The sequence below is a fragment of the Piliocolobus tephrosceles genome, chromosome 9 (genome assembly GCF_002776525.5).
Source record: "Piliocolobus tephrosceles isolate RC106 chromosome 9, ASM277652v3, whole genome shotgun sequence".
Taxonomy (NCBI): Eukaryota; Metazoa; Chordata; class Mammalia; order Primates; family Cercopithecidae; genus Piliocolobus; species Piliocolobus tephrosceles.
Genome location: NC_045442.1, coordinates 70,651,329 through 70,676,249, shown reverse-complemented (window position 1 = coordinate 70,676,249; position 24,921 = coordinate 70,651,329). Strand labels below are relative to the sequence as shown.

General features: G+C 37.8%; 1 protein-coding gene across 3 annotated transcripts in view; it reads right to left on the bottom strand.

Moving 5' to 3' along the window:
- Window positions 1-24,921, bottom strand: part of ADK (adenosine kinase) — a 591,886-nt gene that overhangs the window by 375,342 nt on the left and 191,623 nt on the right. The window lies entirely within an intron of this gene.

Sequence of the window (24,921 nt, the reverse complement as noted above, 5' to 3'; positions counted from 1 at the left end):
GGAAGGGGAACATCACACAATAGGGCCTATCATGGGGAGGGGGGAGGGATTGCATTGGGGAGTTATACCTGATATAAATGATGAATTGATGGGTGCTGACGAGTTGATGGGTGCAGCACACCAACATGGCACATGTATACATATGTAACAAACCTGCACATTATGCACATGTACCCTGAACTTAAAGTATAATAAAAAAAATAAATAAATAAAATAAAATAAAATAAAAAAATGAAAACATTTCTTTTATTAAATTTCAATTTCAAATTTTTGTTCCTAGTACAGAAAACTACACGAGTTTTAAGTACTGATCTTATATTCTGCAAGTGTGCTAAACTCAATTATTCATTCTGGTACCTTTTTGTAGATTCTACAGAATAACATACATAGATGACCATATCACTGAAGTATAATGATTGATTTACTTCTGTTTTTTAATCTAGAAGCACTTCTTTTTATTGACTAATTGCACTGGCTAGAACCTCCAGTACAATATCGAACAGAAGCAGTGAAAGCAGACATCCTTATCTTATTCTTGATCTTAGTGAGAAAGCATTCAGACTTTCACCAGTAAATATAATGTTACCATTGGTTCTTTATAGATGCTAATTATCAGGTTGAGGAAATTCCTCTCTATCACCAGTTTCAGGAGTGATTTCATGAGGAATGGATGTTGGATTTTATCAAATGCTTGCTCTGTGTCTTAAGAGATAAACACACAAATTTTCTTTAATCATCATTTTAGATGGAGGATAAGTACAGTACTTGTTACTTCATCTTATCAAAAGCAGAGAGCTCCAACTTCCTTTAGATTTAATGAATAAAAAATACTTTGACTTCATGAATGCAATCAACTATGCAAATATACAACTTATATTTGTTAGATAAAGAACTCTTCTAACTTTTTTTGTGGTACTGCTCTGTCTCTGAGGCTGGAGCACAGCAGCATGATCATGGCTCATTGCAGCCTCTACCTCCCAGTCTGAAATAATTCTCCCACCTCAGCCTCCTGAGTAGCTGGGACTACAGGCATGCACCACCACACTTGGCTAATATTTGTAATTTTTGTAGAGATAAAATTTGCCATGTTGTCTTGGCTGGTCTTGAGCTCCTAGACTCAAGCGATCCGCCTGCCTCGGCCTACCAAAGTGCTGGGATTACAGGCATGCTCCACCATGCCAAACTAGTAACTCTTTATCTACAATGAATTAGTAGACTCTTAAGTAAAATGGCTAAACTCAGCATAAATGGTTATCAACACTCTGGAGCAAAATACAGTACTATAGCCCAATATACTGTATGATGAACAATAAGAATATTTCAGACAGAGGCCAGATGCAGTGGCTCATGCCTGTTAATCCTAGCACTTTGGGAGGCTAAGGCAGGCAGATCATCTGGCCAACATGGTGAAACTCTGTCTTTACTAAAAATATAAAAATTAGCTGGGTGTGGTGGTGTGCACCTATAGTCCCAGCTACTCAGGAGGCTGAGGCAGGAGAATCACTTGAACATGGGAGGCAGAGTTTGCAGTGATCTGAGATGGGGGCAACAGAGTGAGACTCTGTATAAAAAAAAAAAAAAGAAACGAAACGAAAAAAGAGAGTATTTCAGACAGAAACCTGAAGTAGATTAGTGAATTCTAGTAGAGCTGGAGTGTAAATAAGACCATGAAACCACTAACATTTATCATGATTATGTTAGAAGTATCTGATGTGTGATACTATGAAGCGGTAAATGACCCACAGTCTCCATGTATTACCCTAGAAGAAATTTCTATGTTTACCCTAGAAGGAATTTAGAAACATTAAGTTAAAAAAAACAAAAACAAAAAAACAAACAAAAAAACACTGCAAAAGGTTAACTAGAGCTGGGCATGGAGGCTCACATCTCTAATCTCAGCACTTTGCAGGTCCAAGATGGGAGGACTGTTTGAGCCCAGAAATTCAAGACCAGTCTGAGCAAGAGAAACCCTGTCTCTACAAAAAATAAAAAAATTACCAGGCATGGTGACATGTGCCTGTAGTACGAACTACTTTGGAAGCTGGGGCAGAAGAAGCACAGGAGGTCAAAACTGCCATGTTCATGCCACTGTACTCCAACCTGGAAAACAGATTCTGCCTCCTGCAGAATTATTATTCCTGGGAAAAAGACAGAGTTAGTTTCCTGCAAACCTCTCCAAACAACATCTTTGTCAACCAATGCCAATACATAATTTCTAAAATGTATGTTTCTGTTTAAAGATTCTATATTTTAATGATTTATATGTATATCTATATAAAATTATATTTAACTATTTATACAGATATTGATACTTCATATTTGAGTTATTAACAATGAACTCACAGTCAACAGTAATGTAACTCATGCCTGAACCAAGTTTGTCTATTACAGATTTTTATTCTCTAAGGTGTGTCACAGCCTTCTTATGCTTAGAAACACTAGACAGCATATCTGCACTATGCTCGGGATTTTTTAAACAGAAAAATCAACAACAAAAAAATGTGATTAATATGTCACTATATATGCATTGAAAAGGACACTTGTTTACAATATGACAGCTGAAACAACAAGGCAAATCATTACCTTCTTTGACCTCAGAGAGGAATGAACACATAAGGTGACTCAAATTTTTTGCTTCTCCACATATGTCTACAAATGACTACAAAAGCACCCTGAGTACTGGTTTTGGATTTACAAGTACATTTTAGTGAGTAGGTAAACTCACACACACAAAGCTTCTGAAGAATGAGAATCAATGTATGATGTGATCCACCATGGCCTTTATCAACATTTTATATCAGTGGCTCTTAACCATTTTTTGAGTTTTAGATTCTTTTGAGAATATGATAAAAATTATGTATCCTCAGAAAAATTCACACGTTAAAAAACTGTAATTTCATGGACTTACAGACCTCCTGAAGTCCGTTCCAACTGACAATCCATGAAACATAGTTTTAAAGTGCCAGCTTTAAAGACTCTAGGCAAAGACGTTTTTTAAAGTATTCTTCAATAACCATTTTAGATATAAGCCATTGCTGAATGTGCTGAATATGAACTCTTCATATTTACAAAATAGTCACTGCTATACATTTTCTGAATGTATAGTGCAACAATGATCAGGGTTTATCAACTAAATTAAAGGTGGTTTCATAGAGGATATAATGCATTTGCAGTTTTCATGATTTCTAGAGCAAATTCTTCTTATGGAGTACTAAAGAATCTACAGAACATAAGGAGAAAAGCAAGATATAAACTAATTTAGAGTGCTCTTCTTGCTTCTTAAAATGCTCCAATTTGGGGGAATGAACACATACAATATGAGGTCTCATAGCACATTGATATTTGGGTGTTTTTGTTTTGCTTTCTGAGACAGGGTCTCGCTCTGTTACCTAGGCTGGAGTGCAGAGGCACAATCTTGGCTCGCTGCAACCTCTGCCTACTGAGCTCAAATGATCCACCCACCTCAGCCTCCCAAACGGCTGGGACTACAGGAGTGTACCACCACGCTTGGCTAATTTTTGTACTTTTTATAGAGATGGGGTTTCACCATGCTGCCCAGGCTAATCTTGAACTCCTAGACTCAAGTGATCCACCTGCCTCGGCCTCCCAAAATGCTGAGATTACAGGCATGAGCCATGTCCGTATGGCACACTGATAATTATATCAGATTTATAATTTTTTTGGCTCTCTATATATGACATACCTACAAATGTTGATTGTAATCCAGTATCTCTTTAGTCTCAATGAAAATTTTATTTGAAAGACTGGTAAAGACAATTTTATTTCACATTTGCAACTGACAAATTAACCTAGCAATTGTTTGGAAGTATCAACAAGAAAGCAAAAAATATTTTTTTAAAAAAGTAAACATCACAGAAACAAGTATCAGCAATTTGTTCAATATCAACCAATGAAGGCTACTTAATTGGCAGAGGAAATGACACCCTTTTTATAATTGCATTTTAGGATATAAATAAATGCTAAGTAGAGTGTTCTATATTAAAACTTTCAAGACGTACTGAATATTTCAATATAAAGATTTAAAATACTATGTTTTAAGTACAAAGGGTCCAGAGATGCTGATAATATTTAAGTAATTATGAAAAACAAGACTATAATAATAGATAACTTCAAAAGTCAAAATATGGTTCTGCTTTGATAATCATTAAACCTGGCAAGGTTCCAGGTCTGATCACTTAAAAGGTATTTCTTGGTTAAAAATAAAAATCAAATAAAAAACGGGAAAATAAGTTGAATATACACTTCTCTCAAAAAGATGTATGCATGGACAACAAGCACATGAAAACATTTACAATATCATTAGTCATTAGGAAAAGGCAAATCATAAATACAATGAGATATAACTTTATACCGAGTTAGATATTAATAGTATTTAAAACTGGAAAATAAAATAACAAGGGTTAGTGAGGATGTACACAAACTCGAACCCTCATAAGTTGCTGGAGAAAATTTATCTTGTTGCAGATGTTGTGGTAGACAGTTTGGCATTTCCTTAAAAAGTTAAATATAGAATTACCATATGACCCAGCAATTAAACACTCTTCACAGGTATTTGCCCAAAATAAATCAGCCAAAGCATTTAGGTAAGACAAAGAAATAAAGGGCATCCAAATTGAAAGAAAGGAAATTAAATTAGCCTTGTTCCCAGATGAAATGATCTTATACCTAGGAAAACCTAAGGACTCTATAAAAATGAATCAAAATCAGGCATTCAAAAGGCAGAAACAACTCGAATGTCCATTGAATGAATAACAAATGTGGTATAGCTATACAATGGAACACTATTCAATAAAAAAAAAAACGAAGTGCTAATACATGCAACAAAATGGGATGCACCTCCAAGACATTACTCTACGTAAACGAACAGACAGAAAATGTCACATATAGTGATGTTTTCATGCATATGAAACCTCCAGAATAGGTAAATCCATGGACACAGAAAGCTGATTAATGGATGAAAGGGGCTAGCCAGAGGGGAAATGACTGCTTGATGCGTATGGAGTTTCTCTTTGGGGTGATGAAAACTTAGAACTACTTAGAAATTATGGTTGCACAGCACTGTGAATGCAGTAAATGCCACTGAATTGTATACTTTAACATGATTTATTTCACATTATATAAATTTTAAATCAGTTTTAAAACTTTCTTAAAGATAAGGCTGTTTTTAACCTAAATGTTAACATTAATTACCGAAGCATTGTAAGGAAATGATACTACAAAATGTGTTTCTTAGTAGGGTTTTCAGTAGCTCCGTGAAACACAGACTGCAGGAGAGCCAGACTGGATGTAGGGAGAACAGAGGAAAATTGTTCTGTAATCTAAAAGAGAAGTGAATAAACTGGAGAAAAGGAGAAAAAAAGTGTCAGGAAAAGACTGTAGGAAGTAGTGATCACTAGTGTAGTTTCTGTGAAACTCCCAGGAAGCTAAAAGAGAAGAAATCACAAGTAGTACCTGACCCTCCAGCTTAGTGTTAGAATCCATTGGAATTTATTTGAAAGAGGCTGCTAGAACAAACACACACACACACACACACACACACACACACGCCATAGCCTTTGCCTAAAGATAAAGGAAAGGAAAGGAAAACATTAGAAGAGCTGTAAGAGTAGGAATTGCCAGCTGTGGAAAAGGAAGAAGAGGAGCCAGAAAAGAAGAAAAACCTGAGGGAAAAGGTATCACATAAGCTAAGCAAGACAGAGGAAAAGTTTCAGAGTTATGGTAAGGTCAACACTGATAAATGCCAGAAATAAGTCAAATAGACAAGAACCGAAAAGTGTTCACTGGATTTGGCAACTAAAAGTTCATGGGTGACTCCTGCCCACTGGATTTTTAAAACGTGGTGAGAGCAGATGAATGCATCAGAGATAAAGAAGTGTGAACTACACTGTCAAGAAATTCAGCTGAAATGAGGATAAGGCAAAAGTTGGAAAGTTTGCCCATTTGTTTCAATGTTGGGATAGGAGCACATTTACAACACAGTTAGCGAAGATCAAGAAGAGAATAAGGTTTGAGATTAGACTCAAGGCGTGAGAAGAAAATACAGATAAAAGGTTTTAAATATAGAAGGAAAGAAGGGAAAGACCTATTCCTCAAATATGGGTAGCAATAAGAAAGTACAGGTGTAAATGTAATTAAATGTGGTTATGTATAATGCACCAAAAATACTTAATGATTCAAACGATTGCTTACTAGAAGAAGTTGAAAAGTTATCTCCTATGGGTGTGTCTCTGAGTCAGTGAGACAAGGGTCTCCAGACTCCGTGCCACAGATCCCAAGGGAGGCCCCAGACTTAGCTCCAGCTCCTCCTGCTGCAATAGGGGATGCATTCTGTCTGTGCAGAAACAGGAATCTGCTGGGAGATGGGTGCCATTTGAGCTAATGAGACAGGCACACCAACCACCATCCCACAGCAGATCCTCAGGTGGTCCATTCTCTGCTCTGACCCTTCTTGCTGTGGTCTGAAAATAATTCTGTGCAGAGATCTGCTGGAAGAGGGGTATCTGTCTGGGTAAACAAGACGGGCTCTCCAGATTCTGTAACACAGGAGATCCTGAGAGCCCAGTCTCAGCTCCAGCCTTTCCTGCTGCAACCAGGAAACTATCTTGTTTACAAGGTCTACCAGCGAGATGCATGCTCAGATCAGGTTCTCCAGCCCCCATCCCACAGCAGATCCTGAGAGGGTCCAATCTCAGATCCAGACCCTCCTCCTGCTGTTAGGGAACTCTCCTGTCTATGCAGGGACCTGCTGGGAGACACACCCATCTGAGCCAACATGACAAGCACATAAACCTCCATCCAACAGTAGATCCCAGGGTGGTGCAGTTTCAGCTCTGGCTCCTCTCACTGCAGTTGGAGAAGTATCCTATATGTGCAAGAACATTCAGGGCGATGCACACCCCTCTGAGCCAAGACCAGGTTCTCAATCCTCTGTCCCATAGCAAATCCTAAGGGGGCACAGTCTCACCTCCAGCCTCTCCTGCTGTAGTCAGGGAATAATTCCATCTATGGAGGGACTTGCTGGGAGACACAGGCCCAACTGGGCCCAGGTGACAGGCATATCCATATGAAGGGGCCAGTCCTGGCTCCAATCCCTCTTGCTGCAGTCAAGAAACTGCCCAGATTATACTGGGACCTGATGGGTGATGAATGCCAATCTGAGCCAATGAGGTGAGCCAATCAGCCTCCTTCCCACATTAGATTCCAAAGAGGCAGTGTCTCAAGTGCAGTCACTCTCTTTGTAGTCGGGGACCTATCCCATCTGTGCAGAGATTTGTTGGGAGGCACACCCATCTGGACCACTAGGAGAGTCTTCTGGCCTCAGGTGTCTGGACGGCATTCCCACGCAGCCCAAGTACCTTCCTTGGGTCTTTCTGAGGTCCATCTGGGCCAGAAAGCTGTGTCAACCTTGGAGCCCTTGCAGGACTCAGCAAACCTGGGCCTAAAGCATCCTCTAGTACTGAGATGGCTGTAATTGGTCAGAAGCTCAGGGAATGCAATAATCAGTCAGCTTTAGAATCCCTGGAAGGCCTCTTGAAGAAGGACAGACACAAAAAAAGTCAGGCTGGGAAGACTAAAATAAATTACAAATCCTTCAATGCACAGACATCATCACACTTTTAAAGCACTAAGAACATTGAGGGAAATACGATCACACCAAAAGAACAAAATAAGGTACTACAGACTAATCCCAAAGTGACAGAGATTTGTGATCTCTCCAAAAATTTAAAATACCTCTTTGAAGGAAGCACAAATAACTTAAAGAAAACATGAAGAATCAATTCAGAAATTTATGAGAGAAATAGAGACTGAAATAACTTTTTTAAAAAACCAAAAATCCTGCAACTAAAACAAAAATTAATGAAGTGAAAATCGCAATAGAGAGCAACAGAAGCAGAATTAATCAAATAAACAAAAGAATCAGTGAGCTCAAAGAAAAATGATTAAAAATATGGGGAAAAGAAAAAATAAATAAAAGGAAGAACGCTTACAAAATCTATGAGAAGTCAAAGAAGAACTGAGAAAGACAAAGGGGTAGAAAACTTACAAGGAAATGATAACAGAAAACTTTCCATACCTGAAAAAAGATATAAATATTCAGGTAGAGTAAGGTCAAAATCTATCACTAATAGATTGAACACTAAGAAGATGACTCTAGGACACATTATAATCAAACTCACAAAGATCAAAGACACAAAGAAAAAATTCTGAAATCACTGAAAGAAAAGAAGTAAATAACATGTAAGGAAGATCCAATATGCCTGGTAGCAGACTTATCAGCAGAAACCTTATAAGCCAGGAGAATGTGGAACAATATATTTGGAGTGCTGGTGGGGAAGAAACTGTCAACCAAGATTACTGTGCTCAGCACAATTATCCTTCAAAACTGAAGGAGAAATAAAGATTTCTTAGACAAACAAAAGCTGAGGGAATTTATCATAATGAGACTTGTCCAATAAGAAATGCTTTAAAAACTTCTTCAAACTGGTGTTATAAAATGAGTGTTATATTAATACTGAATATAAAATGAGTTATATAAAATGAGTGTTATATTAATACTGAATTTGCAGTGTTTAAAACACTAATATCTGTAGTAAGATGACTAAAAGACAAAACTATTAAAATAACTACTAATAACTAATAATATTTGATAATAATTTATAATAAATAATAATTTTAATAATAAATTTAAATGAATAATAAATTTAACATTTAATAATAACTATTAAAAATAATATCAAAGTTAAGTTGATTATCAGTTTTAGATACTTGCTATAACTACAGGATGTTTATTTATAAGCCTCATGGTAACCACAATGCAAAAATGGATAAAAAGCAATAAATTAAAATGTACTCTTAAGAGAAAATCACCTAACCACAAAGAAAGACAGTAAGAAAAGAAGCAGAAGTTAAAAACAAGTAGAAAACAAGTAACAAAATAAGAGCAGTAAAACCCTATCTATCAATAATACTGAATATAAATGAACAAAACACTCCAATTAAGACACAGCATAGAAAAGGCATGGTGGCTCACGCCTGCAATCCCAGCACTGTGGGAGGCTGAGGTGGATGGATGATGAGGTCAGGAGTTTGAGACCAGCCTGGCCAACATAGTGAAACCTTGTCTCTACTAAAAATACAAAAATTAGCCAGGCATGGTGGCGCACGCCTGTAGTCCCAGCTACTTGGGAGGCTGAGGGAGGAGAATCGCTTGAACGAGGGAGCTGGAGGTTGTAGTGAGCCGAGATCACACCACTGTACTCCAGCGTGGGTGGGGGACAGAGTGAGGCTCCATCTCAAAAAAAAAAAAAAAAAAAAAAAACCCAAATAAAGACACAGGGTGGGTGAACGGATTTTAAAAACAAGACCCAAATACATGCTGCCTACAAGAAACTCATTTCACCTATAAAGACATATAGATACTGAAAGTGAAGAGATGCAGAAAGATATTCTATTCAAATAAAAACCAGAAAAGGGCAGGAATACCTATAATTGTATTAGGCAAAATAGACTTTAAGTCAAAAACTGTAAAAGGGACAAAGGAGATCATTATATAATGATAAAGGGGTCAAGTCAGCAAAAGAATATAACAATAATAAATATATATGCACCCAACAATGGTGTACCCAAATATATAAAGCAAATATTATTAGATATAAAGGGAAAGAGAGAGAGACAGCATGAGAGAGAGCGAGTGTGAGTACACAGGAGCAAGAGCAAGAGATAAATACAGTAATAGTAGGGGATTTCAATTTCCTACTTTCACCTATGGACAGATCATCCCAACAGAAAATCAATAAACACTGAAGTAAAAAACTATACTCTAGACCAAATAAACCTAAGACATTTACAGAACATTTCATCCAACTGCCTCAGAATACACATTCTTTTCATCAGGACATGAACATTCTCCAGGAGAAATCTTATACATTATTAGACTAGAAATATACATTATTAGACTAGAAATATAAGAACATCAGTGTTCTTATACAAAAGAAACATAAGATGTTCTTATAAGAAATATAAGAATATCAGTGTTTAACTTCAAACAGTGAAGTTAAACTATACTCTAGACCAAATAAACCTAACAGACCTTTACAGAACATTTCATCCAACTGCCACAGAATACACATTCTTCTCATCAGTACATGGAACATTCTCCAGGAGAGATCTTATACTTCTAGTCTAATATATTAATTAGACTATATTATATTAGAACTGATAAATGAATTTAGTAAAGTTGTCAGATACAAAATCAACATACAAAAGTCAGTAGAATTTCTATACACTAAGAGCAACCAACCTGAAAAAGAAATCAAGAAAGCAAATCATTTACAATAGCTACAAAAAAATAAAATAACTACGAAATAAATTTAACCAGGCAGATGAAAGATCTATACAAGGAAAATTATAAAACACTGATGAAAGAAACTGAAGAGAAAAGGAAAAAAAGACATCCCATGTTCAGGAATTGAAAGTCTATTGTTAAAATGTTTTTTTCCCTTAATTACAATTTTTTTTTCTTTTACAGAGATAAGATCTCTCTCTGTTGCTCAGACTGGAGTGCAGTGGCATGATTATAGCGTACTGCAGCCTTGACAACCTGGGCCCAAAGGATCCTCCTGCTTCAGCCTCCCAAGTAGACGGAATTACAAGTGTATGCCTAGCTAATTAAAAAAAATTTTTTTTGTAGAGACGGTCTCATCATGTTGCCTAGGCTGGTCTTGAATCCCTGGACTCAAGCAATTCTCCCACTTCAGCCTCCCAAAGAGCTAGATTACAGGCATGAGCCACCATGCTCGGCTTTGTTAAAATATCTTTGTTTTTGTTTTTGTTTTTTTTCTGAGACGTAATCTGGCTCTGTCTCCCAGGCTGGAGTGCAGTGGCCGGATCTCAGCCCACTGCAAGCTCCGCCTCTCGGGTTCACGCCACTCTCCTGCCTCAGCCTCCCGAGTAGCCGGGACCACAGGCACCTGCCACGTCGCCTGGGTAATTTTTTGTATTTTTAGTAGAGAAGGGGTTTCACTGGGTTAGCCAGGATGGTCTCGATCTCCTGACCTCGTGATCTGCCCGTCTCAGCCTCCCAAAGTGCTGGGATTACAGGCTTGAGCCACCACGCCCGGCCTGTTAAAATATCTTTACTAACCAAAGTGAGCTACAGATTAAATTCAATCCCTATGAAAATAACAAACGCATTCTTCACAGAAATAGAAAAAACAAATCCTAAAATTCACATGGAACCACAGAAGACCCCAAATAGCTAAAATAATCCTGAGCAAAAAGAGAAAGCTGGAGGCATCACACTACACAAATTCAAATTATATTACCAAGCTACAGTAACCAAAACACCATGGTACTGTCATATAAATAAATATACAGACCAAAGATATCCATATGGAGAAGAATAAAACTAGATCCTCATGTTATACTATGTATAAAAATCAACTCAAAATGGATGAAAGACTTAAATGTAAGACCTGAGACTACAAAAGGGAGGCAGAGACAGGAAGATTGCTTGAAGCCAGGAGTCAAGGTTACAGTGAGCTATGATTGCACAAATGCACTCCAGACTGGGCAACATAGACTCCCCAATCTCTTAAAATAAACATGATTTTAGTCACTGTAACTTATTCTGCTATTATCCTAGTCTCTTTTAGCATTATGTACAATTTGAAATAATTATGACTCAGAGTATCATTTAAAAACTATTCAATATTTACAAATTATGTATGCTACTAAAAATTTTTCTCAATTAACTATGTTCGATTCATCTGCACTTCCAAAATGTTGCTATATTTATGAATGGATCTGGAGAGATGTAGTATTTGTTGATGATAGCTTATTTAAAACTCTAATACCTTTGTCTTTCCTTTGTGGCCAAACACAAGAATTCCTAGCTCTGAGGATGAAAAGTTTTGTCAGTTTTCTACATCACTATGAGAAAATATCTACTTACGTGGGTATGGAGGAGTTTCTAGTATAAAACTGTATTCATAAAGAAATAATCCATATGCTTTTACATAAACTTTATTCTAGATTTTCAAAACAGAATCAGCTATATAACTTTGGTCACAAACTTCTTCACACATAGTAGGTACCTTTGAGAATAAACTTTGAAATAAATAAGTAGACCACAGTTACTTTGTATTAGACACAGATAACATTAAATCAACTGTTCTACATCACAGTGAATTTTAGAAGTCTATATTAATGCTAAGTTAATGCATTTCCCTTAAAAGTTCCACAAGGTTAACTTACAAAACACAAGGTTAATAATATCAAAAATACAGCAAAAAGCCTGTCACTTGACATAAATATTTTTGGATATGAGGTAATTTCATAACAAGTATAAATATATGAAATAATTTTGCATCTGTTGCAATTATGAGGTAAATTTAGAATTTTTGAAACTTTATTATTGTAACTAAATTGTTCACTAAGTCCATTTCTTTAGTTTGCATGATAATCAAAAGTACTGAGAAAAATTATTAATTAAAAAATTCTAGAAGCATTTCTTTCCTGTGGACATTATTAAATGGAGTTTTTAAGTCAATACTTCATTTTTATCAAGGTCATTACACTTTTATTTTTCAATATATTCTGAAATACATATATATATATACACACAAACTCTGTTCATATAAATATAATTTCATCACTAGATATCCCAGCCTCAATCTATCACTTTTTTTTAGTTTAACATATGAGGATTGAGGGAAAAATATTCAGACTGCTCATTGATCACAGAGTATAGGCACATGCAAATGTGACATAAAACATTTATCTACTTATACCAAATACTAGTCATTAGCACCATATTTTCTACTTATTTTATCTGTCTATGTAAGGAAGGAAGCATAGACAGGGCTTTAGGTTTACAAACAGACCTACAGTTAAATTGTGTGAGCCAGAGTTAAGTTAACAAACCACAAAGGGCTAGGCATGGTGACTTATGCCCGTAACCCCAGCACTTTGGGAGGCCAAGGTGGGTGGATTGCTTGAGCCCAAGAACTTGAGACTAGCCTCAGCAACATCTAAAGCCCCGTCTCTTAAAAAAGAAAAAAAAAAAAAAAATTCACTGGGTATGGTGGGATGTGCCTTCAGTCCCAGCCGGGAGGATTACCTGAGCCCATGGAGTTCAAAGGCTGAAACGAGCCTTGATCGTGCCACTGCACACCAGACTGGGTAACAAAGCAAAACTCCATCTCAAGAACACCACCACCACCACCACCCCACGAAGGTCTGATATTTAACTGTTTTTCAATCTGCTGCTTTCTCTCTGCATACACATATGCACGGACACACAATGACATAAGGACACAAGAACTGTGGATCAGAAACAAAGACAATTTATTACTCGTAGCTAAAGCAGCAGCTAGAACAATATATTTAGGCCAGTTCCCTGAGCTCCAATCTCCATGAGGCAATGCAGTAAGGGATGAATGTTACTAGTGCATACAGTAGAGAGCATCACAGGAGAGTAACCCCCAAATTAAGGAACTCTGATCTTATATTGGTTTGCTACTCTGCTCTGCCCCAGAAAGATTGCTCATTACACTCAAATATTAGTAAATCTCCTCTGGGAAGGGGAAGAGAAGTTATTTTATTTTTATTATCCTTGGATGTCTCCAGGGCGGGACATGTCAGTAGTTTTACTGTCTTGAAATTTCTCCTTATACAATTGGCACTGTAAATGCCTTTCCTTAGAAGACTCAGACTGTGCAGGAACATGAGAAATCCATAAGCTGTCTCCCAACACTCTGGTTCCCATTTGTAAATGGGATTAATAATGTATACATAGAAGTTATACTGAAGCAATGTAACGTTTAGATGTAAGGGTGACTAATGTATAGAAAAATTAATTATTTGAGACATTGGCTGTTGGAATAGACTTGCTAGAGATGTACTGAACAGGAGTGTTTTTGATTCTCTTGGTACAAAATGAAGAAAGGAAAAATCCTACTATCCATTTATAATATACCATCCTATTTATAAAATGGGTATTTTATAAAATAATCCAATAATATCTACTGTACAAACAGAATTTAAAAAGAACCCTTCATTTATTCTAATTAATCTAGTTCACAGTGATTTTAATGCTGCAGAGTGTGATCCACTAGTGGAAGATATGAGCTGTAATTGGTCACAATCATCATTTAAAAAGTTAACAGAATATCAAGGTGCAGTGGAGGTATTAACAATATGAATTCTTCAGTGAAATATTTCAGATACATACACACACACAGAGGTATCCTTGGTAGCAACTTAAATTGTGTTTCTTACCATGGATTGATTGGCAAATACACTCATTTGCTTGTATAAATAACATAGATAAGTAGCACTATGCCTGAGAATTGAAAACTTAAAAATAGCACCTAATGTTTACCAACAAACACTTAAGAGGAAACCTGAGTTTATAAATATAATGAAAATTAGAAAAGATACAGACCAATTGTCCAAATTTCAACTGTAGACAAGATAATAGAAATAAATAACAACAGGAAAATCAAAGCAAATGGTCCTGAATGAAAAGGGCTAAATATCTTAATAAGAAAGTTAAACACTTTTAAAATTTTTCCAAATGACAATATGCTTTTCTGTTCAGTCTCGGAAAATGCTATCTGTAAATCTTCCTCAACTCATATTATCCCACAGACTACATTTCTAGCAGATACTAAGTATTAAAGAAGATAAAAGCCATGTGGAACAACCACTACCCCAAAAGGGCTTACAACAAAATAAAAGTTAAATATTACTCCATACACATTATATCATTAATTCTTCATTGCACAAAGCTAAGTATATACTTTATGTACTATGTGAAATATTTTGCTTCTATCCCTTTGGGTCATTTCATTATTCCTCCAGGCAGCAGAGAAGTTTTTAAAAAGTTAACTTATATATACACACATACATATTCTGTTAACAATTCCAAGTAATCTTGATTAGGAAGCAAGTGCTTTTACTAATAGTTGGTTTATCTTACAAGAATATTAGCAGAAAAACACTTCATGATACGTATCTTGGCCATGTGAGCTTGGCCAAATAATAAACTCTTCAGATAGACATATAAAATCAGAAAAGAGCAGGTGCAGTGTCTCATGCCTGTAATTCTAGCACATTGGGAGACCAAGACAGGAGAAGACAGAGCAAGACCCTGTCTTTAAAAAGAAGGAAAAAAAATACTGACCCCAGTACAGACAAATATATGGAATGAATACTTGTAATGAAGTTTTAGTGATATACCACACTCTGCTTAATGTATTATAAATGCATACAGCTCCAATAATCATTATCCCAAAGAGTGGAAACAGTGAGTGTCAGTGAGAGAAAATAAAATATCCAGCAACTCAAATTTAATTTAAGTGCTAATTGATCTTTCTGTTTAACTTTTTTAAGATAGATAATAAATTAAAGTGGAGTGATGCCATGAAATATTGGAGATATAGTAGACCTTAAGAATCATATAACAGATCAAGTAAGCTGAATCATTTGCCCAAAATGACTTAGTTGCTTGGTTGGCAGAACATGGAGTAGACCCTCCACATCATGAGTTCCCACCAAACCTGGTGGTCACTTGTTATGACTGTTTCTATCATCTAATATGTTGATAAAGTTTTCCTTAAGACTATAACAAATAGATGTATTCCTCTAAATAACCATAAAGGAGTTGGAGTTTATCATGGTTACCTTAAGCAGTATTCCAAAACTGATATGTATTCAAAACCAATATTTGTTTTAATAATTATTTAAGGACTTCATGAATAATTATCAAAGAATGTTAAGGTTAAAGGAAAGGTTTCATGGGGGAAGTTTCTACTGTTTATGAAGGAATTGTGTAGGGATAACAGAGACGCAATTTTTCTATGAAAAAATTCAGAGAGTTACTGGAATACTTCTGTGAGAGTCATTGAGGCTGTGCAGGTGATTCTTATCAGGGTAGCATAGGATCTACTACACTGAAAATAAGATAAAAATTGCTATCTGACCTCAGACAAGAACTTATTCCACATGCTCAAGACAATGAGTTTACCTTCTCCTATTCTTACACACATCTTCTGTTCAACAGTAGTAATCAGTAGAGAGACTAATCAAGGTCAGTGATTTCATTGCTTGTGTTACAATTCGTAGACCAATTTGTTGAATACTTATTTTTAAAGGCAGTTTTAAACTGATGCTTATTCTGGACAAAGGAAACCCTTTTTCTTAATTCAGAGTGATTTAGAGCATTTTAAAGCTATACTTCCAATCTATGACTTTCTGTAATTCAGAAAGGATTATTTAAATTCTCAAGGAACTCTATATGCACAATCAAGTAAACTGAACTTTTTTGTTTCTTATTTTTCTTTGAAACTGAGTCTTGCTCTGTCACCCAGGCTGGAGCGCAGTGGCGCAATCTCAGCTGACCGCAAGCTCCACCTCCTGGGTTCACTCCATTCTCCTGCCTCAGACTCCAGAGTAGCTAGGAGTACAGGTGCCTGCCACCACGCCCGGCTAATTTTTTTGTATTTTTAGTAGAAACGGGGGTTTCACCGTGTTAGCCAGGACGGTCTCAATCTCCTGACTTCATGATCCACCTGCCTCGGCCTCCCAAAGTGCTGGGATTACAGGCGTGAGCCAGTGTGCCCTGCTTTTTCTTTTTTTTTAAACTTTAAGTTCTGGGATACATGTGCAGAACGTGCAGGTTTGTTACATTGGTATACATGGGCCATGGTGGTTTGGTGCACGTATCAACCCATCATCTAAGCATACCTAGCATATTTGTCCTAGCATATACCTAGGTATTTGTCCTAATCCTCTCCCTCCCCTTGCCCCCTACCCACCAACTGGCCAAGGTATGTTATGCTCCCCTCCCTGTGTCCCTGTGTTCTCATTGTTCAACTCCCACTTATGAGTGAGAACATGTGATGTTTAGTTTTCTGTTCCTATGTTACTTCGCTAAAAATGATGGTTTCCAGCTTCATCATGTCCCTGCAAAGGACATGAACTCATCCTTTTTTATGGCTGCATAGTATTCCATGGTATCTATGTGCAAGATTTTCTCTATCCAGTCTATCATTGATGGGCATCAGGTTGGTCCTAAGCCTTTGCTATTGTAAATAGTGCTACAATAAACACATGTGTGCATGTGTCTTTATAGTAGAGTGATTTATAATCCCTTGGGTACATACCCGGTAATGGGATTGCTGGGTCAAATGGTATGTCTGGTTCTAGATCCTTGAGGAACTGCCACGCTGTCTTCTACAATGGTTGAACTAATTTACACTCCCACCAACAGCGTAAAAGCATTCCTATTTCTCCACAACCTCACCTGCAACCGTTGTTTCCTGACTTTTTAATGACCACCATTCTAACTGGCGTGAGATGGTATCTCATTGTGGTTTTGATTTGCATTTCTCTAATGACCAATGATGATGAGCGATTTTTCATGTTTGTTGGTTGCATGTCTTCTTTTGATAAGTGTCCATTCATATCCTTCACCCAATTTTTGATGGGGTTGTTATTTTCTTGTAAATTTGTTTAAGTTCCTGTAGATTCTGGATATTAGACCTTTGTCAGATGGATAGATTGCAAAAATTTTCTCCCATTCTGTATGCTGCCTGTTCACTCTAATGATAGTTTCTTTCACTGTGCAGAAGCTCTTTAGTTTAATTAGATCCCATTTGTCAATTTTGGCTTTTGTTGCTATTGCATTGGGTGGTTCAGTCATGAAGTCTTTGCCCATGGCTATGTCCTGAATGGTATTGCCCGGGTTTTCTTCTAGGGTTTTTATCGTTTTAGGTTTTACATTTAAGTCCTTAATCCATCTTGGTTACTTTTTGTATAATGTGTAAGGCGGTGATCCAGTTTCAGTTTTCTTCATATGGCTAGCCAGTTTTCCCAACACCATTTATTAAATAGGGAATCCTTTCCCCATTGCTTGTTTTTGTCAGGTTTGTCAAAGATCAGATGGTCGTAGATGTGTAGTGTTATTTCTGAGGCCTCTGTTCTGTTTCATTGGTCTATACACCTGTTTTGGTACCAGTACCGTGCTGCCTTGTAGTACAGTTTGAAGTCAGGTAACATGATGCCTCTAGCTTTGTCCTTTTTGCTTAGGATTGTCTTAGCTATACAGGCTCCTTTCTGGTTCCATATGAAATTTAAAGTTGTTGGTGTTTTTTTTTTTTTTTTTTTAACTCTGCGAAGAAAGTCAACAGAAGCTTGAGGTGAACAGCATTGGATCTATACATTACTTTGGGCAATATGGCCATTTTCACAATATTGATTCTTCCTATCCATGAACATTGAATTTTTTTCCATTTGTTTGTGTCCTGTCTTATTTCCTTGGGCAGTGGTTTGTGGTTTTCCTTGAAGAGGTCCTTCATGTCCCTTATAAGTTGTATTCCTAGGTATTTTGTTCTCCTATAGCAATTGTGAATGGAAGTTCACTCATGATTTGGCTCTCTGCTTGTCTATTATTGATGTATAGAAATGCTTGTGATTTTTGCACATTGATTTTGTATCCTGAGACTGCTGAAGCTGCTTATCAGCTTAAGGAGGCTTTGGGCTGAGACAATAGAGTTTTCTAAATACACAATCATGTCATCTGCAAACAGAGACAATCTGACTTCCTCTATTCCTATTTAAATACCCTTTATTTCTTTATCTTGCCAGATTGCTGTAGTCAGAACTTCCAATACTATGTTGAATAGGAGTGGTGAGAGAGGGCATCCTTGTCTTGTGCTGGTTTTCAAAGGGAATGCTTCCAGCTTTTGCCTGTTCAGTATGATAATGGCTGTGGGTTAGTCATAAATAGCTCTTATATTTTGAGATATGATCCATCATTACTTAGTTTTTGAGAGTTTTTAGCATGAAGGGGTGTTTAATTTTATCAAAGGACTTCTCTGCATCTATTGAGATAATCATATGGTTTTTGTCATTCGTTCTGTTTATGTGATAGATTACATTTATTGATTTGCTTATGTTGAACCAGCGTTGCATCCCAAGCCGACTTGATTGTGGTGGATAAGCTTTTTGATGTGCCGCTGGATTTGTTTGCCAGTACTTTATTGAGGATTTTCACAAGGATGTTCATCAGGGATACTGGCCTGAAATTTTCTTTTTTTTTTCTTTTTTTTAATTAATTTTATTATACTTTAAGTTCTAGGATACATGTGCATAACGTGCAGGTTTGTTACATATGTATACTTGTGCCATGTTGGTGTGCTGCACCCATCAACTCGTCAGCACCCATCAACTTGTCATTTACATCAGGTATAACTCCCAATGCAATCCCTCCCCACTCCCCCCTCCCGGTGATAGGCCCCGGTCTGTGATGTTCCCCTTCCTGAGTCCAAGTGATCTCATTGTTCAGTTCAGAAATTTTCTTTTTTTATTGTGTCTCTGTCAAGTTTTGGAATCAGGATGATGCTGGCTTCATAAAATGGGGTAGGGAGGAATCCCTCTTTTTCAATTGTTTGGAATAGTTTCAGAAGGAATGGTACCAGCTCGTCTTTGAACCTCTGGTAGAATTCAGCTGTGAATCTGTATGGTCCTGGGCTTTTTTTGGTTGGTAGACTAGTAATTACTGCCTCAACTTCAGAACTTGTTATTGGTCTATTCAGGGATTCGACTTCTTCCTGGATTAGTCTTGGGAGGGTGTATGTGTCCAGGAATGTATCAGTTTCTTCTAGATTTTCTAGTTTATTTGTATAGAGGTGTTTATAGTATTCTCTGTTGGTAGTTTGTATTTCTCTGAGAATAGTGGTGATATCCACTTTATAATTTTTTATTGCATCTGTTTGATTCTTCTCTCTTTTCTTCTTTAATAGTCTAGCTAGCAGTCTATCTATTTGGTTAATCTTTTCAAAACACCACCTGCTGGATTCACTGATTTTTTTCAAGGGTTTTTCATGTCTCTACTTCCTTCAGTTCTGCTGTGATCTTAGTTATTTCTTGTCTTCTCCTAACTTTTGAATTTGTTTGCTATTGCTTCTCTAGTTCTTTTAATTGTGACGTTGGGGTGTTGATTTCAGATCTTTCCAGCTGTCTGAAGTGGGCATTAGTGCTATAAATTTCCCTCTTAACACAGCTTTTTGTGTGTCCTAGATCCTGGTACGTTTTCTCTTTGTTCTCATTGATTTCAAATAACTTCTTCATTTCTGCCTTAATTTCATTATTTACCCAATATTCATTTAGGAACAGGCTGTTCAATTTCCATGTAGTTGTGTGGTTTCGAGTGAGTTTCTTAATCCTAAGTTCTAATTTGATTGCACTGTGGTCTGAAGACTGTTACAATTTCCATTCTTTTGCATTTGTTGAGGAGTGTTTTACTTTGAATTATGTGGCCGATTTGAGAATAAGTGCTATGTGGTGCTGAGAAGAATGTATATTCTGTTGATTTGGGGTAGACAGTTCTGTAGCAACCCTGTGTCTATTAGGTCCACTTGGTCCAGAGCTGAGTTTAAATCCTGAATAACCTTGTTAATTTTCTGTCTCATTGATCTAATATTGACAGTGGGGTGTTAAAGTCTCCCACTATTATTGTGTGGAAGTCTAAGTTTCTTTGCAGGTCTCTAAGAACTTGTTTTATGAATCTGGGTGCTCCTGTATTGGGTACACATATATATTTATGATAGTTAGCTCTTCTTGTTGCATTGATCCCTTTACCATTATGTAATACCCTTGTCTTTTTTGATCTTTGTTAGTTTAAAGTCTATTTTATCAGAGACTAGAATTGTAACCCCTGCCTTTTTTTTTTTTTTTTTTTTTTTTTTTTTTTTGCTTTCCATTTGCTTGGTAAACATTCTTCCATCCCTTTATTTTGAACCTATGTGTGTCTTTGCAAGTGAGATGGGTCTCCTGAATAAAGCACACCAATGGATCTTGACTCTTTATCCAATTTGCTAGTCTGTGTCTTTTAGTTGGGGCATTTAGGCCATGTACAGTTAAGGTTAATATTATTATATATGAATTTGATCCTGTCATCATGATGTTAGCAGGTTATTTTACACATTAGTAGAAGCAGTTTCTTCATAGTGTCATTGGTCTTTATATTTTGGTGTGTTTGTGCAGTGGCTAGTACCACTTTTTCCTTTCCACATTTAGTGCTTCCTTCAGGAGCTCTTGTAAAGCAGGCCTGGTGGTAACAAAATCCCTCAGCATTTCCTTCTCTGAAAAGGATTTTATTTCTCCTTAGCTTATGAAGCTTAGTTTGGCTGGATATGAAATTCTGGGTTGAAAATTCTTTAAGAATGTTGAATAATGGCCCCCACTCTCTTCTGGCTTGTAGGGTTTCTGCAGAGAGATCTGCAATTGGTCTGATGGGTTTCCTTTTGTAGGTAACCTGACCTTTCTCTATGGCTGCCCTTTATTTCAACCTTGGAGAATCTGACAATTAGGTGTCTTGGGGTTGCTCTTCTTGAGGAGTATCTTAGTGGTGTTCTCCATATTTCCCGAATTTCAGTGTTGGCTTGTCTTGTTAGGTTGGGGAAGTTCTCCTGGATAATATCTTGAAGTGTGTTTTTCAACTTGGTTCTGTTCTCCCTTTCACTTTCAGGTACACCAATCAATCATAGGTTTGGTCTTTTCATATAGTCCCATATTTCTTGAAGTTTTTGTTCGTTCCATTTCATTTTTTTCTCTGATCTTGTCTTCACTCCTTATTTCAGTAAGTTGATATTCAATCTCTGATATCCTTTCTTCTGCTCAATCAATTTGGCTATTGATACTTGTGTATGCTTCATGAAGTGCTCGTGCTGTGTTTTTCAGCTCCATCAGGTCATTTATGTTCCTCTCTAAACTGATTATTCTAGTTAGCAGTTCCTATAACCTTCTATCAAGGTTCTTAGCTTCCTTGAACTGGGTTAGAACATGCTGCTTCAGCTCAGAGGAGTTTGTTATTACCCACCTTCCGAAGTCTACTTCTGTCAATTCATCAATGTCATTCTCCGTCCAGTTTTGTGCCCTTGCTGGAGAGGAGCTGCAATTATTTGGAGGCAAAGAGGCATTCTGGTTTTTGGAATTTTCAGCGTTTTTGCGCTGGTTTTTCCTCATCATCATGGATTTATCTACCTTTGATCTCTGAGGCTGATAACCTTGGATGGGGTTTTTGTGTGGGGGTCCTTTTTGTTGATGCTGAGGTTGTTGCTTTCTGTTTGCTAGTTTTTCTTCTAACAGTCAGGGCCCTCTTCTGCAGGTCTGCTGCAGTTTGCTGTAAGTCCATTCCAGACACTGTTTGCCTGGGTATCACCAATGGAGGCTGCAAAACAGCAAAGACTGCTGCCTGGTCCTTCCTCTGGAAGCTTCGTCCCAAAGGGGCACCAGCCTGATGCCAGCCAGAGCTCTCCTGTTTGAGGTGTCTGTTGACCCCTGTTGGCAGTTCTCTCCTAGTGAGACAGCACAGGAGTCTTCCCAAGTGGGTCCCTGACCCACTTGAGGAGGCAGTCTGTCCATAAGCAGAGCTCAAGCACTGTGCTGGGAGAATCCTCCTTGTCAGTATTAGTTGTTCTCTTCAGAGCCACCAGGCAGGAAAGTTTATGTCCTCTGAGGCTGCGCCCACAGCCGCCTCTTCCCTCAGGTGCTCTGTCCCAGGGAGACAGGAGTTTTATCCGTAAGTCCCTGACTAGGTCTGCTGCCTTTCTTTCAGAAATGCCCTGTCCAATGAGGAAGAATCTAGAGAGGGAGTCTGGCCACAGCCGCTTTGCTTCATGGTGGTGAATTCCACCTGGTTCAAACCTCCCGGCTGTCTTAGTACTGTCAGGGAAAAACCACCTACTCAAGCCTCAGTAATTGCAGATGCCCCTCCCCCTACCAAGCCCAATGGTCCCAGGTCAATTTCAGACTGCTGTGCTGGCAGTGAGAATGTTAAGCCAGTGGTTCTTAGCTTGCTGGGCTCCGCGAGAGTGGGACCCTCTGAGCAAGACCACTTGGCTCCCTGGCTTAAGCCCCCTTTCCAGGGGAGTTAACAGTCTCACTGGGGTTCCAGGTGCCACTGGGGTACAAAAAAAAAAAAACTCCTGCAACTAGCTCAGTGTCTGCCTAAACTGCCGCCCAATTTTGTGCTTGAAACCCAAGGCCCTGGTGGTATAGGCACACGAGGGAATCTCCTGATCTGCGGATTGCAAAAACCATAGGAAAAGCATAGTATCTGGGTCGGATAGCACAGTCCCTCATGGCTTCCCTCGGCTGGGGGAAGGAGGTCCCCCAACTCCTTGCACCTCCCAGGTGAGGTGATGCCCCACCCTGCTTCTGCTCAACCTCTGTGGGCTGCAACCACTGCCTGACTAGTCCCAGTGAGATGAACTGGGTATCTTAGTTGGAAATGCAGAAAACACCCACCTTCTGTGTTGGTCTTGCTGGGAGCTGCAGACCACAGCTCTTCCTATTCAGCCATCTTTTTTTTGAGACTCTGTCACCCAGGCTGGAGTACAGTGGCGTGATCTCAGCTCACTGCAAGCTCCTGCCTCAGCCTCCCGAGTAGCTGGGACTACAGGTGCCCACCACGCCTGGCTAATTTTTTGTATTTTTAGTAGAGGTGGGGTTTCACTGTGCTACCCAGGATGGTCTCAATCTCCTAACCTCATGATCCACCTGCCTTGGCCTCCTATTACAGGCTTGGCCATCTTAAGTATTGAAAATAAATGGTTTTTCTCTTCCCTGGTTGTCTTTACTTTGTGAGGTTCCTGACTCCACTGCTTCTCTTCTTCAGTTCACTCCTGTTATGGAAGTGTCGTGGCACTCCAAAGTCTGTGTCCTTAACTAGCCAGCTTCAGGGCTAAAACAGCCTTTAAGTGCAAGGGGAAAAAAACCTCAGGTATTTCCCAAATTGGTAGCTGCAGAGGGGCTCGATCCTTACGGTAAACTGAACATTTCAAAAACAAGATTGCTTTTTCACATTATGAAACCCTTTCAATCTTGCATTTAATTGATTCTAGTGTTCTCTTTCCAGTTTTAAAATATTTTTGTAGAAAAAAATCAAAATATAAGAAATTTAACTCAAAAGTTCAACTGTTAAAACTGAAAATATGAAAATTTAGATTAGTTTACATTAATTACAAGCTAATTAATTAATTACAAAGGATGAGGCCTACATACATTGTAAGTACACTGTAAGATAAGTGTAAAACCCTGATCGATATAGGCATTCTATCAATAATATTAAAATTCAGTGTCCACTGAAGCAAAATCACTACTTTTTTTGGTGATGATATGTACCATGGCATTGGGAAAAATATACATATATGAACTTTGGATTCATTAAAAAACAGAAATTTTGGACAGGTGCTTCCAGCACTTTGGGAGGCTAAATCAGGTAGATCACCTGAGGTCAGGAGTTTGAGACCAGCTTGCCCAACAGGGCGAAACCCCATCTCTACTAAAAATACAAAATTAGCTAGGTCATGGCATGCACCTGTAGTCCCAGTTATTCCAGGGGCTGAGGCACAAGAATCGTTTGAACCTGGGAGGTAGAAGTTGCAGTGAGCCAAGATCACACCATTGCACTTCAGCCTGGGCAACAGAGAGAGACTGCGTCTCCAAAAAAAAAAAAAAAAACCAGAAATTTTAAATGCAATGAAATGTAAGCTCACTCAAATGTTTTTCTCGAAAGCCATGAAAAACAAACTATTCTAATATACAAACTAGAATACATTTTATGAAATAGTGAAATAGTCTATTGATTCCACTCAAATAAGATAATGGGACTATACTTTCACATTTTCTTATCAATAGTTCTAATAATTATACATAAAAGACAATTATGTGAGTCAACAGAGGACACACTGTAGATACAAAGTTACTAACAGATTGAAAGTACAAGGGTGGAAAAATATATCATGCAGGCTGGATGTGGTGGCTCGCACCTGTAAACCCAACAATTTGAGAGGCCAAGGCAGGGGTTTAACTTTGAGCCAGGTGTTCAAG